Consider the following 5,094-nt stretch of genomic DNA (forward strand, 5'->3'; position numbering starts at 1 on the left):
TGGAAATCCATCAACATAATCCACTATGTAAACAAATTCAAAGCAAAAAAACACATGATCATCTCATTAAATGATGAGAAAGCATTTGACAAAGTCCAACAGCCCTTCATGATAAACATATTGGAAAGATCAGGAATTCAAGACCCATACCTAAACATAATAAAAGCAATCTACAGCAAACCAGTAGCCAACATCAAAGTAAGTGGAGAGAAACTCATAGCAATCCCACTAAAATCAGGGACTAGACAAGGCTGCCCACTTTCTCCCTACCTATTCAATATAGTATTTGAAGTCCTAGCCAGAGCAATTTGACAAAAAAAAAGGAGATCAAGGGAATACAAATTGGAAAGGAAGAAGTCAAAATATCACTATATGCAGTTGATATGATAGTATATATAAGTGACCCTAAAAGTTCCATCAGAGAACTCCTAAACCTGATAAACAACTTCACTGCAGTAGCTGGATATAAAATTAACTCAAACAAATCAGTGGCCTTTCTCTACACAAAGGATAAACAGGCTGAGAAAGAAATTTGGGAAATAACACCCTTTGAGAAAGAAATTTGGGAAATAACACCCTTCAAAATAGTCATAAATAATATATAATACCTTGGTGTGACTCTAACTAAGGAAGTGAAAGGTCTGTCAATCATAAGAACTTCAAATCTCAGAGGAAAGAAATCAAAGAAGATCTCAGAAGATGGAAAGCTCTCCCATGCTCATGGTTTGTCAGGATCAGTATAGTCAAAATGACTATCTTAGAGAAAGCAATCTTCAGATTCAATGCAATCACCATCAAAATTCCAACTCTATTCTTCACCAAGTTAGAAAGGGCAATTGGCAAATTCATCTGGAATAACAAAAATCCTAGGATAGGGAAAACTATTCTCAACAATAAAAGAAACTCTGATGGAATCACAATTCCCGACCTCAAGCTGTACTACAGAGCAATTGTGATAAAAACTGCATGGTTCTGGTACAGTGACAAACAGGTAGATCAATGGAACAAATTTGAAGACACAGAAATGAACCCACACACCTATGGTCACTTGATCTTTGACAAAGGAGCTAAAACCATCCAGTGGAAAGAAGACAGCACCTTCAACAAATGGTGATGGCACAACTGGCATGCAGAAGAAAGTGAATTGATCCATTCCTATCTCCTTGTACAAAACTAAAATCTAAGTGGATCAAAGAACTCTACATAAAACCAGAGACACTGAAACTTATAGAGGAGGAAGTGGGGAAGAGCCTCGAAGATATGGGCACAGGGGAAATATTCCTGAACAGAACAGCAATGGCTTGTGCTGTAAAGATCAAGAATCGACAAATGGGACCTCATAAAATTGCAAAGCTTCTGTAAAGGCAAAGGACACTGTCAATAAGACCAAAAGGCAACCAACAGATTGGGAAAAGATCTTTACCAATCCTAAATCTGATAGGGGGCTAATATCCAATATATATAAATAACTCAAAAAGTTGGACTCCAGAAAACTAAACCCTTTTTAAAAATGGGGAACAGAGCTAAAAAAGAATTCTCAACTGAGGAGTACCGAAGGGCTGAGAAGCACTTGAAAAAATGTTCAGCATCCTTAATCTTCACGGAAATGCAAATCAAAACAACCCTGAGATTTCACCTCACACCAGTCATAATGGCTAAGATCAAAAACTGAAGTGACAAATAGATGCTGGCGAGGATGTGGAGAAAGAGGAACACTCCTCAATTGCTGATGGGACTGCAAGCTGGTACAACCACTCTGGAAACCAGTTTGGTGGTTCCTCAGAAAATTGGTCATAGTTCTACTGGAAGATCCAGCAATACCTCTCCTGTTCATATATCCAGAAGATGCTCCACCATGTAATAATGACACCTGCTCCACTATGTTCATAACAGCCTTATTTATAACAGCTGGAAGTTGGAACGAACCCAGATGTCCCTCAACAGAGGAATGGATACAGAAAGTGTGATACATTTACACAATGGAGTACTACGCAGGTATTAAAAACAATGAATTTATGAAATTCTTAGGCAAATGGATGTATCTGGAAGATATCATCTTGAGTAGGTAACCCAGTCACAAAAGAACACACATGACATGCACTTACTGATAAGTGGATATTAGGCCAGAAACTTGAGAAGGGGGAACAAAATACCCATGGAAGGAGGTACAGAGACAAAGTTCTGAGCCAAGCCTGAAGGAGTGACCGTCTGGAGACTGCCCTACCTGGGGATCCATCCCATAAAAAACCCACCAAACCCAGACACTAGGTAGATGCCAACAAGAGCCTGTTGACAGGAACCTGATATAGCTGTCTCCTGTGAGACTCTGCCAGTGCCTGGCAAATACAGAAGTGGATGCTCACAGTCATCCATTGGATGGAGCACAAGGTCCCCAGTGAAGGATCTAGAGAAAGAACCCAGGGAACTGAATGGGTCTGAAGCCCCATAGGAGGAACACCAATATGAGCTAACTAGTACCACCAGAGCTCCTTGGAACTATACCATCAATCAAAGAAAACACATGGTGGAACTTGTGGCTCTAGCTATATATGTAGCAGAGGATGGTCTAGTCGGTCATCATTGGGAGGAGAGGCCCTTGGTCCTGTGAAGGTTCTATGCCCCAGTGTAGGGGAATGCCAGGACCAGGAATGGGAGTAGGTGGGTTGGGGAGCAGGGTGGGGGGAGAGGGGAGAGGGGATAGGGGATTTTTGGAGGGGAAACTAGGAAAAGGGATAACATTTGTAATATAAATAAAGAAAATATCTAATAAAAAAAGAAAAAGAAAAAATGTAATTGCTTTCTGGAAGGAGATGCTAGACCAGAAGCTCAGGATCGTTTTTTTAGAAGGGGGAACAAAATACCCATGGAAGGAGATACAGAGACAAAGTTCGGAGCAGAGCCTGAAGGAACGACCATCCAGAGACCTATGGTACATATACAGCTAGAGCCACAAGTCCCAACATGTATTTTCTTTGATTGATGGTGTAGTTCTTAGGAGCTCTGGGGGTACTGGTTAGTTCATATTGATGTTCCTCCTTTAACTTTAAACATTCATGTTTTTTTGTTTTGTTTTGTTTTGTTTTTATCATATCAGTCTCCTTTATCAGAAAGAAGTGGGCAGAAAGAACCTTAAACTTCTCCCTTGTAAAAGGGGATGCTGATAAGAGGGACATCCAGTTGAAGTCAATGTGATAATCTCAAGGATCAGCAAGGGCTGGCTGACTTTTTGTGATTGCTGATGCTGTCATTAGGGCAACAGTGTGGGGTGAAGGGAGACTCCTAAGGCTTGTGTTTTCTGTGCCAGAAGTTTTGTTCCCGTGGCAACAGGTTTTCAGTGTTGTCTCTGGGTGTCCCTTTGACTGCTGCGTCCTCAGGTTAAGCAGGGTCTGTCAGAGTTCCTCACCACGAGCTAGACATAGGCAGATGTTCATCTGGCATGAGGCAAGGCAGGGACAGTATGGCTTAGATAGGTCTAATTTTTATTTTGGTTTCCCCCCTAAATCAGAGAAAAAAAGCACAGGCAAAGAAAATGAGATCCATTTGCTGGGTGGCGGGAAGGCTCCCTGGTGTCTCCTGTTATCTGACTTCCAGAGGCCTTTCCAGAGCTCATGCTGTTCACAGCCTGCAACGAGGCCTCTAGTGGTGCAAATCAGAAAAAAACAAAACAAAACAAAACAAAACAAAAGCAAGCAAGCAAACAAGAAGACAAAGCGGACCACTTACACTCAAACCGTGAGGCAGTGGCTTTACTTCCTGGGAGCTCCGTTCCTCAGACCTTCTCCTGCTTCCACAGCCTTGAAATTTGTATTGCGTCAGTCCTGGGATACATCTCTTAGCTACACTTCTGTTTCTGGGCTGTTTTCTACTGATGTCTGCCAAGGACAGTGCTCCCGGAATGCGCCTGACCTTTAGGGGGTGGGATGAACTTCTGTCAGCAGCAGTGGCCCATTCCTGTGGGGACTTGACCCAACAGTAGAGAAGACAAGAACATCTGTTGGCCTTTGGGAGCAGGAAGCATTTCATACACTTTCCAAGAAAGACAGGGCTCCAGGCGGTGTCCCTTTTAAAATGTGTTTTTTTTTTTCCCCCCAGTGTTTAAAGCAAATAACAAATGTACAACTTAGATTATTTGATAGAGCTTAAATTAGTCTCCAATTGCAGAGAGACAAAGATGCCAGTGAGGAGACCTATGATTTACTCTCTTTAATTTTATGGAACATCATTTGGAATGCCTGGATGTAATGCCTGAGGAATATAGCTTGCCTTTAAAATTGGAATGTTCATGGTTGCTTTTCCTGTTGATAAGCTTTTTTAAAATGCTGGCAGAAGTCTAAGCTGTTCCCTCTGTGCTGAGGGGCTGAGACATGGTTATAACTTCCCTTCCTTCTGTAGTAACTCTCTCCTGTCTTTCAGGCTGGGGGTGGTGTCTTCTGATCCCATTGCTTTGCCTCTTCGACGTTTTCAACAGAACATGATTTTCTGCAGTGATTGCTGAACATGCAGTTTTGCTAAATCTACCATGGGGGTTCTTGAGAACTCTGTTCGCTGTTTTGGTCTAGTGGCACTCAGACTTGGCCATGCATACCATATCAGAAGCTTCCTAATGTATAGTCATCAAGTGTTCCAGACCAGGTGATTTGGTGGGTAGAGTCGATTCTGGAGGGTCTGCAGAACATGTAAACTTGGTCCAAGTTCCACACTTGGAGGAAGAGCTTTGTCTAGGAGCAGGGATTGTCCCTACAGTTGCCATTTTGGTCAAGTGAGTACTTATGGCTTTTCTCAGCATAGCAGAATATTCCTGGCCTCTCTCCATGAGATATCAGAAGCATTACCACCACATTTTGACAACCGAAGATGTCCCCAGATTCTGGTAGATGTCTTCAGCCATGGTAGATTTGAAATCTACTGTGTTAAAATGTTCTTAATGCAAGCATCCCAGGCACCTGACCATTCCTTTGGTGATGGATTTATGTGTGGCTTTCTCATCTCAAACACAACTTTCTTACGTTTTTGTATAATGAAATCAAGTTTTTGTTTGTTTGTTTGTTTTTGGTTTTGTCATGAAGGAGTCAAGCTATGATTATTTTCAAAGAC

General features: G+C 41.8%; 1 long non-coding RNA gene across 1 annotated transcript in view; it reads right to left on the reverse strand.

Annotated features, from left to right (window-relative positions):
* Positions 1-3,901, reverse strand: part of LOC110323977 — a 19,421-nt gene extending 15,520 nt beyond the window's left edge. Inside the window, exon 1 of the long non-coding RNA XR_002380657.1 lies at positions 3,724-3,901. This is a non-coding gene — a long non-coding RNA (uncharacterized LOC110323977). The remainder of the gene's footprint in view (positions 1-3,723) is intronic.
* Between the last annotated feature and the right edge of the window lie 1,193 nt (positions 3,902-5,094).

The sequence above is a fragment of the Mus pahari genome, chromosome 7, assembly GCF_900095145.1.
Source record: "Mus pahari chromosome 7, PAHARI_EIJ_v1.1, whole genome shotgun sequence".
Taxonomy (NCBI): Eukaryota; Metazoa; Chordata; class Mammalia; order Rodentia; family Muridae; genus Mus; species Mus pahari.